The sequence below is a fragment of the Cricetulus griseus genome, chromosome 2, assembly GCF_003668045.3.
Source record: "Cricetulus griseus strain 17A/GY chromosome 2, alternate assembly CriGri-PICRH-1.0, whole genome shotgun sequence".
Classification (NCBI taxonomy): domain Eukaryota; kingdom Metazoa; phylum Chordata; class Mammalia; order Rodentia; family Cricetidae; genus Cricetulus; species Cricetulus griseus.
In genome coordinates this window covers 26,818,195-26,832,360 of record NC_048595.1, presented here as the reverse complement: position 1 = coordinate 26,832,360, position 14,166 = coordinate 26,818,195, and the positions used below count along the sequence as shown (strand labels likewise).

At 46.0% G+C, this 14,166-nt stretch overlaps 1 pseudogene; it reads right to left on the bottom strand.

Annotated features, from left to right (window-relative positions):
- Positions 1-9,365: 9,365 nt before the first annotated feature.
- LOC100763952 lies at positions 9,366-11,452 on the bottom strand (annotated as a pseudogene).
- Positions 11,453-14,166: the final 2,714 nt, after the last annotated feature.

The following is a 14,166-nucleotide window of genomic DNA, read 5'->3' as shown; positions in this document are numbered from 1 at the left end:
AAAAAGACTGTAAGGGTCTGGAAGGATGGCTCAGTGGTTAAGAACAGTGTTTAGGTGGTAGCACCCCCCCCCAACACCACCCCCACCCAGTCTCCAAACCCTGCCCCCTCTGGGAATGCCAAGTGGCAGCTCCTCCCCCTAAGATGCTCAGGACCACGCCTACAGGAATTTAAAACCCAGCCTCTAGACCGGCTGCATGATTCCTCACCACCACCACCACCCAGGAGTTGCTTTGCTTAGATTAAACCTGATTTTATTAATTCAGTTTGATTTGGTGGAGAGACTTAGTATCCAGGTACAGAGGACCCAGCTTAGAATCCCAACACTCATATGTAGCTCACACTACCTATAGCTCCCGCCCATCCCAGGGAATCCAGTGCCCACTTCTGACCTCCAAGGGCACCAGGAATGTACATGGTGCATATAAAACATGCAGACAAAACACCCATAGACATAAAACGATAAGATAAATCTGAAAAAAAAAACCATTTAGCCAGGTGGTAGTAATGCACACCTTTAATCCCAGCACTCAGGAGGCAGAGGCAGGCGGATCTCTGAGTTCAAGACCAGCCTGGTCTACAGAGTGAGTTCCAGGACAGTTTGGGCTGTTACACACACACACACACACACACACACACACACACACACACACCATCTCAAAAAACTCAAAACCAACCAAACCAAAAAACAAAACAAAACAAAACAAAAAAAACTTAGAATTAAAATATATCCAAAGGGTGCTGGAAGTCCTGAGGTCCTGAGTTCAATTCCCAGCAACCAGGACAGCCAGGGCTACACAGAGGAAACCCTGTCTTGGAAAGTGGAAGGAAGGAAGGAAAGAAAGAAAAGAACCAGCTTGGGTTTTGCATTGAATAGTTGTTGGCAAAAGAAACAGCTCTCTCTTCCAAGGGGATGGGGTATAGTTTATTCTGGAAGCAAATATATGAATGACCATGGATGGGAGAGCCTTCTCAGGGCACATCTGAGATTTGGAGATGGTTTCTTTTTATTTATTTGTTTGATGGCATAGAAGCGGCTGCACAAGGCAGTGGAAAGATCACATTTACCCACATACAGGAAGCAGTGGAGGCTGAGACACTTTTGTTGTTATGACAACAGGAGTGTGGATGGGTGCACTACTTGCTTGTGGTCTGCAGAAGTCTGTGAACAACCTGCTTTGCTGACCTGTCTAAGAATATCCTGTTCTAGCCAGGCAGTGGTGGAGCAAGCCTTAATCCCAGCACTCAGGAGGCAGAGGCAAATGGATCTCTTCGAGTTTTCGGCCAGCCTGATCTACAGAGTGAGTTCTAGAAGAGGCCCCAAAGCTACACGGAGAAACCCTGTCTCAGAAAACAAAAACAAAACAAAAAATCCTGTTTCAAAGTCAATAGGACCAGAGACACTAGGAACCAGATACAGTGAGGAGAAACTCAAACAAGGCAAATCTTAAAGCATACAAGGCTGAGGGCTGCTGACCTACATTACTGCCCCCCGCCCCCAGCAACAATATCCATTTTTCTCTGTGGGCCTTCCAACTGTTATTTAGTCTCTGACCCGTTTCTGTGGTCTGTCTCTTTGGTGCTGTCCCTGTTTGCCCCTCTGTTTATCTGGTCTCTGTTTCTTACTCTGCATCTTGCCATCTGTTCTGGTAGGATTCTTGCTTTCTGTGCCCAGCCCAAGCCATGGGCATGCATACTCCTCACCCACAGGAACTGCTCCAGCTACCTCTGCCCGGGAGCTGGGCCAAGTGGCAGGCAAAGGGGGTGGATGAAAAGACAAGGAGCCTGGAAGGCCTCCACTCTTCCCACCACCCCATCTTTCACTCTGTGAGGACCCTCTGAGAGGCCTAGAGCTCTAGCCAGGCTCACAAACCCTAGATTTCTTGTCTAGGCTAGTTCAACAGCTATTCCAAAACAAGTGGGGACTGCATAGCTCCTCGACTTGGTACCACCCAGGGTAGCAAGTGACATCAAACTCAGGACTGCCATTGAGCCTAGTATCCTGTAGAGTCAAAAGACTTGAACCCTGTGACCTCTGACCTGTGCCTAGTTTTCAGAAACCAGAGTGCAGTGTCCAGAGCCAGGACATGGTTTAAACTATTGAAAATCGCAGGATTTGGGGCTGGAGAGATGGCTCAGTGGTTAAGAGCACTGACTGCTCTCCTAAAGGTCCTGAGTTCAATTCCCAGCAACCACATGGTGGCTCACAACCACCTTGAATGAGATCCGGTGCCCTCTGCTGGCCTGCAGGCAGAAGACTGTATAGACTGTATACATAATAAATAAATAAAATCTCTTTGTTGTTGTTGTTTTTCAAACAGGGTTTCTCTGTGTAGCTTTGGAGCCTATCCTGGCACTCGCTCTGTAGACCAGGCTGGCTTTGAACTCACAGAGATCCGCCTGCCTCTGCCTCCCGAGTGCTGGGATTAAAGGCGTGTGCCACCACCGCCCTGCAAAATAAAGCTTTTTTTAAAAAGATTTGTTTATTACGTTTCGTGTTCTGCCTGTATGTATGCCTACAGGCCAGAAGAGGGCACCAGATCTCATTACAGATGGTTTTGAACCACCTTGTGGTTGCTGGGAATTGAACTCAGGACCTCTGGAAGAGCAGCCATCTCTGATCCATCCATCAGATGGATCTCTGAGCCATCTCTCCAGCACCAAAATAAAGCTTTTTTCAGTAAAAATTTTTTATCTTTTCAGTAAACTAACAAATGATTTTTTTTTTTTGAGACAGGATCTCACTATGTATCCCCCCCCCATTTTTTTTTTCAAGACACAGTTTCTAGCCTGTCCTTGCTCTGTAGACCGGAGCTGGCCTTGAACTCACGGAGCTCCACCTGTCTCTGCCTCCCAAGTTCTGGGATTAAAGGCGTGTGCCACCCGGCTTTCTTTTTTTGAAACTGTTCTCTGTGTATACCTGACTGTCCTGGAACTCACCACCACCTGACAGCATTGGGCTTTTTAATGTGGGTTCTGGGGACAAAAAGTTGTTCTCTGAGCTCCACACAAAGGCCATGGAATGCTCACATGGCTAGAGCTTCGACCTGATGAGCCATTTCCCTAACCTGACTTAATTTAACCTCTTAGGAGTCAGCATTAGTTCAGATTGGGGATGGAACCTTGAAACCTTCTTGCCGCAGCTTCATGCCTATCTTCCTGCCTAGCCACCTCCCGTCCACACTGGCTTCTACCTATCCTCACCCAGTCAGTTTTCTGCAGCAGTAGAAGCAGCAGAAAGTAAGCTTCCTGACTTGAGACACAGAGCACTAAGCGTTCACTTCTAGGATACGTGGCAACAGCTTCCCCTTCTTTGGGGCGCACAAGCAGAAACTGTAGCAGCCTATGAGTGTCCAGCCTCTGCAGTCTCTTCTCGCTTCCATTGTGTTGCTCATGTTTCTCTGTCTGTCTTTACTGCGCATGGACAGAACCTACTACATGCCAACCCTGGGCTGGGAAGGATGCTGTGAATTGCCAGACTGGATTATTTATGCCGCCATGACTCACATTCTGGCAGAGGAGCATTGCAAGGCAAACGGTGACAAGGAGGTGCTTGTGGTCTTAAGGTGACCCAGAATGCTGGGGTCAAAGGGAGCCTCCTAGAGGAAGGGTGAGTTGAGATTTGATCCAACCACCAGGGGCAGGCAGGCAGTGTCCCAGGCACAGGGACAGATTGTCAGAGGCCCTAAAGACTTGGAGAGCAATCTTAGTGAGGGCACAAAGTGTGTGCGTGCGTGTGTGCAGACACATGTAGCATGTGTGAAGGTCATTTTAAGTGTCAGTCCTTATTCCTCCTTGTACATCCCTGCATACTCCAGAGTAGTTGGCTGGCTGTGAGCTTGCAGGGATCTTCCTGTCTCTGTCTCCGGTCTTACCATAAGAGCAATAGGATTTTAGATGGGTGCTCTACTGTGTCCAGCCTTTATATGGATTCTGGGGGGTTGAACTCTGGTATCTGATGATTTCAGGGCAAGCACTCTACCCACTGAGTTATCTCCCCAGTCTCTGTCCAGGGAGCTTGAGTCCAGCAACACACAAGGATGAGCATAAGAGCCACAGGTCAGATGCCATTTGGAAGCTACTCCATCAATCCAGCCTTTTATTCTGAGGGCAATGAGGATTCTGGGAGGGATCTAAATAGGGGCACTAGGCATCCTGTGATATAGTGCAGAGGTGAGACTGGAGAAGCCCTGGAGAAGCTCTGGTGCTCTTTCTAGGGTGGTAGAAATGACAGCCTGGAGTAAGGTGAGGACAACAGAGGCAGACTCAGAGCTGAAGTGAGACAGAAACAAGGGTGATCCCTGCATCCAGCTTGGGTGGCTAGTGGCTTCTGGTCCTGCTCTCTGGAAGGGACTTTTTTTTTTTTTTTTTTGGTTTTTCGAGACAGGGTTTCTTTGTGGCTTTTGGAGGCTGTCCTGGAACTAGCTCTTGTAGACCAGACTGGTCTACAAGACCAAAAAACCAACCCCCCCCCAAAAAAAAATGAGCAAAGGATTTGACGTTTATCAGAAAAAAAATATGACCCATACGTACAAGAATAGATGCTGAACATCACTAATGCAAATAAAATCCACAATAAAACAAAACACGGTGAGTTGCTTCTTCGTGCCCAGTGGGGTATGTGTCAATATAAAAAAAAACTGTGTTAGTGCCTTTGCCATTGCCAGAGTAGGAGCATAAAGTGACACAGCTACTATGAAAAGGGCGTGGCAGTTCCTCAATACATTAAAACAGAATTGCCATGTGACCCACTGACTCCACCTGTGCGTGCATGCCCAAAAGAACTCAAGAGCAAGACATGGGAGGAATCTTGTCCACAGAGGGAAGGGTAAACAAGATGTTGCCTCATCCTGAGAAGTCTTAAAAAGGAAGGACATTCCAGCATAAGCTACAATATGGCCAGGGTGTTAGCATATTATCCTAAGTGAAACTAGCCAGGCATGAGGTATTGTGTGAATCTACTTGTCTAAGAAATCAGAGTTGCCAAGTGTTGGTGGCACACACCTTTAATCCCAGCACTCAGGAGGCAAAGGCAGGTGGATCTCTAAGTCTGAGGCCAGCCTGGTCTAAGAGCAAGTTCCAGGCCAGTCAAGGAAGGCTACACAGAGAAATCCTGTCTCAAAAAACAAAAACAAACAACAAAAAAAGAAGAAGCCAGAGTTACCAGGCATGATGGCACAAGCCTGTGATCCTAGTATTTAGGCAGACTAGTATTTAGTGGACTTAAAGTTGGAGTCTAGCCTGGACTTCATGGAGACCTTGAGTTTTTAAGCAGCTCCTCAGAAACAAACAACAAAGGCTAGGGATAGCTTAGACAGTAAAGCACGAGGTCCTGCGCTCAGGTCCCCAGCTCCATAAGGAGGGGACATAAGGCAGGGCACACATCTGTAAAACCCAGGTTTGGGGGTGGAGATATGAGGAACCCCGGGACGAGCCACCAAGTCTAACTGAAAGAGTGTGCTCTCAGTTACTGGACGGTCTCAAACAATAAGATGGGGCTGAGAATGGTGCCCACCTTTAATACCACCACCGGAGAGGCGGGAGAATCTACGAGAGTTTGAGGCCAGCTTGGTCTACATATTGAGTTCCGGGACAGCCAAGATTACATATTGAGACTATGTTGGAAAATCAAAACAAACAAAAATGATGGAAACTTATAGAGGAGACATACAATCTTGTCTGCATGCAGGTATATGTGTACACACACACACACACACACAAATCTCTCTCCAAAATAAAAAATACAACTATCATATGACCTAGCCATGCCCCTCCTGAGCAAAACATAGAGGATTCTGGAGCCGCACACTGGACAGATTTCCACAAACCAGACAGATTTCCACATTCGTGTCATTGCTGCATTACTCACAAGAGCTAGAAAATGGAGCCGGCCCCAGTGACATCAACAGATGAAAGGCTAAAGAAAGTGTGGTGCTGAGGCTGGAGAGATGGCTCAGTGTTTAAGAGCGCTTGCAGAGCACTGGGGCTCGGTTGCCATCCAGAATTCACAAGGAGGCTCATAATTGTAACTCCAATTCCACCCTCTCTTCTGACCTCCGAGGGTACTGGGCATGCATATGGTGCACAGGCATGCAAGGGGGCAAAACACACACACACAAATACTTCTTAAAAACTAAATAAAAAGCCGGGCAGTGGTGGTGCACGCCTTTAATCCCAGTACTCGGGAGGCAGAGGTAGGAGGATCTCTGTGAGTTCAAAGCCAGCCTGGTCTACAGAGCAAGTTCCAGGACAGCCTCCAAAGCAATACAGAGAAACCCTGTCTCCAAAAACAAAACAAAACAAAAGAAACCAAACTAAATAAAAAATAAAGATAATACTGCCCATCGTTTTGGACAAGTCTTATATAGTCCAAGCTAGTCTCAAATATGCCACGAGACAAGGAATGATCCCAGTGCTGAGATTATAGGCATGCATTAATGACCATGCCTAGTTTGTGTAGTAGTGGGGATCAAACCTAGGGCTTCCTAAGCACTCACTGCTTCCCAAGCCCCACCAACATTGAATCGAGCAGGTTAATATAGACCCAAAGTAACAGACACAGTTGAATAGGTATTTCAGTTGGGGAATACAGAAAGGTTGGATGGTGGTCATAGTTGCACTGCAGCATGAATACACTGAATGCTACTGAATGGACACTTAAAGATAGTTCAAATGAGCCAGGCTTGATGACACAGGTCTTTAAATCCAGCACTCAGGAGGCAGAAGCAGCCAGTTCTCTGTGAATTTGAGGTCAGCCTGGTCTACAGAGTGATTTCCAGGACAGCCAGGGCTACACAGAGAGACAAGCAAAAACCAAAAACAAAAAAAACCTAGATGTGGTGGCACACACACACACACACACACACACACACACACACACACACACACACACACACACAGAGTCATCTGAGGCTGAAGGATCAGAGGTTAGAGGTTATTCCTGACTATATAGTGAGTTCAAACCCAACCTGGTCTATAGGAGAAACTGTCTGAAACTAAAAAAACTTTATGTATGTATTCATGTAACCTTGTTTAATAAAATAAAAATAGCACTCAGGAGGCAGAGGCAGGAGGACTGTGAGTTTGAGGCCTATCTGCTCCACAGTATATCAAGATTTTCTCCTAAAAGGGGAAGAGGTAAAATGGTAAAATTAATGTTACATACATTTTATTTTTCATTTCCAGTGCTAGAAATGGTACCCAGGACCTCATGCTGGGTAAATATTCCACAGCTAGCCTGCATTCCAGACAGATAGTTTACTTAGTTTTTGTTCTTTTTTGAGATCTAGCTATGTAGTTCAGGCTGGCCTTGAACTTACAATTGTGCCTCAATCTCCTGAGTGCTGGGATTACAAATGTGAACCACTGTAGCAAAGAATGTACCTAAAATTTGAAGATATTATTTGGGAAATAGGTATGAGTGGAGCACATCTGTAAGCTCAACAATTGGAAGAGCAGAAAGACTTCAAGTTCCAGGCCAAGTTGTGCAGCACAATTAGATTCTGTCTCCATCAAAACAACCAAGGGCTTGGGATTACAGCTCAGATGTAGAACATACACACACACTCCAAATAACATCTTTTTTTTTTTTTAAAGGACCTATTTAAGCAGAGTATGGCTCATGCCTTTAATTCCAGCACTTGGGTGGAGGTGGGGGAAAGCAGACAGATGTCTGTGAGTTTAAGGCCAGCCTGGTGGTCAACAGAGTGAGTTCCAGGACAGCAAGAGCTGTTGCCAAAAAAAAAAAAAAGAAAAAAAGAAAAAAAGTTTTACAGAAAATGTGTTACTGTTAAGCGGTAGTAACATATAAGTAAACTTTAAATTAATACAGATGTCACAGAGAATTTTGGAATCAAAACATATTAACTCTTACCTCCTCATGCTGTCCCTGTTTACTCTGAAATGACTGTTTAACCTCAGGTGGGAACTCCAGGTGAGCACAAGGTGCTCCAATGATCCCAGACTACTGATTACTTTGAAAGCAGGAGTGGCGGGCTGTGGAGCTGCTCAGCAGGTAGAGGTGTTTTCCACTCAAGCCTGAGGGCCTGAGCTCATCCTCAGCATCCAGAAGGAAGCTTGGGTGTGACAGTGGTCATCAGAAACGCCACCCCCTGGCCAACTAAAACCCTACCTATCCCATACCCTTTCTGCTCCCCAGGGAGGATGAGGCCTTCCATAGGGGGTCTTCAAGTCTCACACAACCAATTTCTAGAGTCATTTAGAACTCAGAGCAATAAAATATTGTTTTCAGAGAGAAGTATTTTTTATTATTTTATATATTTATTTTTTGAGATAGTCCCATGTAGTAGACTAGGTTGGCTTTGTAGTCAAGGATGACCTTGAATTTCTGTTTCTACCTCCTGAATGTTGGGGTTACAGGTGTTTACTCCACACTTATTTTATGTGGTGTTGGGAACCAAATCCAGGGCTTCATGTATACTAGGCAAACACTCTACCAAGAGAGTTAAATACCCAACACTTAGAAGGGTATTTTAAAACTGTTTTTAATTTTATTTTTAATTTTTAAAGTATAGATCTATGAATTCAAGGCTAGCTTGGTATATAAAGGGAGTTCCAGGATGGCCAGGGCTGTGCAGAGAAACCCTGTCTCAAAAACCAACTGTAACAGGAAAAATAAAAGACCCAAGAACTGATATTGAAGTTCAAACTTCAAGCTGAAGATCAGAAAAGCAAAGCAGCTGGCCACCAGCTTCTTACCTCTACCTCAGGCTGACTGGGCTGTTCCTGTTTCCAAGAGCTCTCACAAAGCCTCAGACTGTAACCTCTCCTCAGCATGGCTGGAGAATGATGCCTCATACTGAATCCTTGCTCCTGTGTTTTATATCCCTCTAGTTCTGGGATTAAAGGTGTGAGCTATAATTCTCTCTCTCTCTCTCTCTCTCTCTCTCTCTCTCTCTCTCTCTCTCTTGGTTTTTCAAAACAGGGTTTCTCTGTGTAGAGCCTATTCTGGCACTCAGTCTGGAGACCAGGCTGGCCTCGAACTCACAGAGATCCGCCTGCCTCTGCCTCCTGAGAGCTGGAACTAAAGGCATTCACCACCACCGCCCAGCTATATGTTCTTTTTAAATGATTTATTTATTTTTATTTTATGTGCATTGGTTTTTGGCCTGCATGCATGTCTTTGTGAGGGTGTTGGACCTTCACAGTTGTGAGCTGCCATGTGTTGTTGGGAATTGAACCCTGATCCTCTGGAAGGGCAGTCAGTACTCTTAATGGCTGAGCCATCTCTCCAATCCCATATATATATATATATATATATGTATATATATATGTATGTATATATATATATATATATCTTTTTAAAGATATCTTTTTATGACAACATCTTTTATGACAACATCCGTAATAATATTGACAAGTACATGTTAAGGCTAGTATCATCCCCTTCTGTGAATTTTTTGTGTTTTCTGCTTGTTTGTTTTTTAAGAAAGATAGTAAAGCCCACACTCTTGGGGCTTTGAACCACAGAACGTGAGTGCAGTGAACATAATGTTTAGTCCTGCGGTCAGGACGCAGTGACCCCTTCCCATTCCACGAGGCTCACCCGACGAGCCAAAACTCGGTACTTCTCACCCCATGCTATTCTACCTGCAGCACCAAAGTAACTAGTGCTAGAGTTTCTCAGGTGATTGAGTTGCAGCTCCTGATCGGCTAAGTTATTCAGGATTTCAAGTTCTTCAAACTGATAATCTTCTTGGCCTTCATCATCTTTTACAGCTTCTGAGTTCTGAGTCTGGAGTGTTCTTCTTGGAAGGTGACCTCTTCATCTCCGCAAATGTGGTATTGCAGCAGGCCAAGCTCTTCCCGGGCGAGTTCTTTTTCTAGAGTCAGATAATCCATAATGCCTGGAAATGCTAGATGAGATAGTAGTTTCTTTTGAGCTGGAAGCACCCGTGAAGTCCACATCTGAGGTATTGGATGAATGTGCAATTCCCTCAGTTCTCCCTATAGAGCAAGGTAAATCCAACACAGAATTCTCTGAAACTGATTCCTTATCCAAAGGTGGCTCAGCAGTTTTTTAGAACCATTTTTCTTGTATATGGACCAGGAGGGTGACCTACAGATTTTTTCTTTCCTTTTTTTTTCTATCCCATTGCTTACTTCCCTTGAGTCAGATATAGGTTTGGATGCCTTCTGCCTTTAATTTTAAATTAATGGGATGTTCCTTCAGGCTCTTTCTCTGCTTTGGAAGCCACATTTGGTTGCACAGGAGGAACACGAATTTGCAACCCAAAGAAATGCTTCTTCTTTTTTCTTTCTTTCTTTCCCAGACATAAACATGGTCCTGTAATCATTTAATGCCTCCAAAACATGCTCATATCTTTCCAGATTTGGTGTGTCTGCCAGCTCTCCAGGGTGCAGTCTATCCCAGTTTTCATTAATGTATGTCATAAGCTCAAGTTCAGAGTCAAAGTATTTCTTCTTCTGAATAACACTTAGGTTGTAAAGGCATAGGTATGCTATGTCTGTCTACCCATTGGAGTGGTAGGCATTTGAGGTATTCTGGTCCAGAACTGCAGACAGAGCAAATAAATGTATAAAACCTATCTCCAAACAGCATTGGCTTTTGAAGGCATTGCACCCAAGCCTCATGAAACCACTGTTTACATTTGCAACACTGCAGCATCTTTAAATACCAGTCTCCAGGGCCTCCACAATAGCAGTAACACTGCTGGACATTGGTTTTATGGCCTGCATCTCATTCAAGGTCCGCCACACTATATGGTAATGTCTGCTTCACGACTTGCAATGCTTCGGCATTGGGTCCTTTCTTAAGCGCACCACCCCTCTGTTGTTGTTGTAAAAACACACTGTGGACAGAGCCATTTTTCATCTGAATTAATCACACCGGAATCAATAGGAGGTGTGTGACACAACAATGATACCCTTGACCACATTCATCGCATATAACCATTTCATTGGGAGCTTCTGAGTACTCGGCTTGACATACTGTGCAGACCTTTTCCCCACTCCCAGTGGCTCCTGTTTGGATGTCCCTCCAGAGAACCCAGGATTTAGAACTGTCCTCAAATACGATGAAGTAGCTCTGTTTCAGTATGTTTATCTTTTTGATAGTTCCAAGATAAAACAAGTCATCTGACCATCCAGGTAGGACATCCTGACCCTCTTCGAATTTATATGCTGGCCTTTTGGTTTTATGTCCATCCTGCTCCTGTAGAGACTCTCATTCGGTCACTTAAGTGGTGCCAACCGCTCCATACAGGAAAACAGAAGCAATCAGGTCCCCGAGGGCGCTGCCCCGTGAGTCCGGGCACTTCCTGGGCACCCCCTCATATCTCCCCCCCCCCCCCGCCGCCCAGCGCGACACACTGGATTCCTCCAGGACGAGGGTCCGGGAATGAAACGCGGGTCTTCACACCGGCCTCAGACACAGACAGACCACTTCGCTGCAGGCCTTCGACATTTTTCATATATATATTTTTTTACAAAACATTTTTATTATTTGTGTGCGCGCGCTTGAGGATGACAGAGACATCTCCTGGAGCTGGAGTTACAAGCAGCATTGGTTTCTTAGCCGCGGAGCTGTCTCTCCAGCCCCGTATATATGTTCTCAAATCCTAACAATGATACACTTTTAGCACTGATGTCCGGGCTGAGCTTTGCCCCTTACCTTTTCCTAGGGAGGCATCTCCTAGCAGTTTGGGATCTAATATGTCCTGGAAACTGCTGACCAGAACTGAATTGCTGAATTTGTTTCCTGGGAATCCATCAAGTCCTCGGCTCTTGGTTCAGTGGACCTTTTCAGGCTCCAATAGGAGGCCTCCTGTGCCATTCTCCCCTCTGGAATCTGGATAACTATTTTTCTTTTGGATCCTAGAACACCTCTTGCCTAGTTTTGTCACTGACCTGTCACATCCTAGCATAACAACATGTTTCTTTTCATTTCTAGCCAGCAAATGAAGTCAAGAACCTGGTCCTCCTGGTGACTTGTTCATGCTTAACGTTCTGGCCAATCAGGGCATTTCTAGTATGACTGCCCAAAGTCGAGTGATCTGGAGAATGGCTGCTATTAACCACAGGGGTTGAGGATGTCATGGTCCCTAAAGGTGGGCAGAGGCTTCGCAACTAACAAGAACACATGTAGCCCAGGCTGGCCTCGAACTCACGAGAGCAGCAGAGGATCATCTGGCACCCTTGATCTTCCTGCCTTCACGTTCTGAAGTTGTAGGCAGGTGCCACCACACCCAGCTTGACTGTCAAGATTTCTATGTGTTCGTTCTAGGATGGCTTTGCTCCATCACAAGCCCTTATCTGCAGGTGAGGAAACAGATGCTGACAAAATCAGGGCACTAGTCTGAAATACCCTTAGGAAGGAGCTGGATGGCCAGTGTCCGCCACCGTCAATTCGCCGGTCTGAACAAGCTCATTTGACCACCAGGAGGCGCCAGATGCCCGCTGATAGGAAGGCCCGGATACTCGCCAAGGGGTTACAGTGAATGATCTTTTGAGAGTGGCTTTGGGGACTGGGTGGGAGGACACATCTAGCAAGCCTGGGGAGTCGTGGTACAGAAAGAGTGTGTAGGGATCGGGCGGGGGGGGGGTAGGTGTTGTAAGAGAGCCAGGGTTCAGGAACGTAGGCGTCTGGAAGAGGAGCCAAGGGCGTTTTGTGGCCTCCTGGCTCTGCCTTGTCTGGCCCTGTTGCGGGTAAAGGGCAGCACCAGGGAAAAGGAGAATTCTCTAAAGAAATCGGCCTCTGCTTCCACCTCCGATCTCCTCAGAGAAGCTCACTGAGAACCTGGAGTAGACCGGACATTCCTAAATTTTCTGGCAAGAAAACCAGGAAATCAGATCTTAAGTCAGCCTCCTTACAGCCTAGCCAGTTCTGTCGAATAGGCCCCTTGCCCCAGGACTTCCCGGAAAAGCTCAGCTGTGCCAGGGGAGCCACCCTCAGGCTCTGGAGTCTGCTGCCTCTCAAATGTATCTCGGTATTGTTCCCTGTCCCTGGCTATGGGTCAGATCCATCTTCTAAGCATGGGTCTTGTACAGTGAACGGTCTCCGTGGGACACATTTGTTTGTCCTCTAAGCCCTCTTCTAGCTCCTCCTTCATGAATGCCAGTGTCTGCTTGCAGGGGCTCAGGAGTGGAGCTTGGTTTCTGCTTACCACTGCATCCCTCTGGCACTTAGCGGGTGCACCACAGACAATTTATTGACTGAACAAATGAGTAAATGCTTTCCCAAGAGTACTCAGAGGACACTGCCTTTCAGGGAGATGTCGGTGCCTCTGCATCGGCTAGGGGGCTGGGAATGGTGCATGAAGGAACTTCAATTGTGGCCCAGAATGGCTCACCTCTCCCTGGCCTCCCCAGCCATGACATGCCTGTGACTCGAATCTTGCATCCTGCCAATCTTCCCAGTCCCTTTTAGCTACTCTTGGAAACACCATTCACAGTTCCAACTATTCACAGTTCCAACAAACCAGCTCCTGCAGGCACCCACAGAGCTTCCCACATGTTGACTGCTACTTGAAGCTCTCTCCCCTTGGTACAATGTACCTACCTTGAACTTCTATACCTCCTTCCTCAGCTTCCCTAATGTTAGGGTTAAGATCATGCCTTTAATCCCAGCAACATGCCCAGAACTTGCTTCCTTTTCTGTTTCTCAAAAGGGAAACAAATTCATGCATTTGTTTATTTTATGTGTCCCCAGATGAGTTAGAAGCTTTGGGCCACACAGAAAACTCAGTTTGCATTGGCTTAAACAATCAGGGAAGTTCTTTGGAGACAGACTTGCTTGAAAATGTTTGGCTTTGAATTTATTATTGTGTGTGAGTGTGAATGACGTATGTGTGGGCATGTGGAGGTCAGAGGACAACTTTGCAGAGTCAATTCTCTCCTCTGTAAGGCTTGTATGACGAGCCTGAGATAGGCCTGTTTTACGGTTGGTTAATTCAGTGGCATAATCAAGGACTTAAGATTTTGGGGGCTGTAAGCCAACATGCATGCACGAGATCCCAGATCGAATGCCCAGTACTGCAAAAAACAATAAAGAAAAGCCAAAAACAGACCTGGCATTCAAGGGCTTAGGGTTTCAACACTGTCATCCTTGATGTGGGTTTTGTTTCTCAGGTTGGTTAGTGGGGTATACCCTAATTTCTGGCATCACAGTGTGACTTCACATCACATA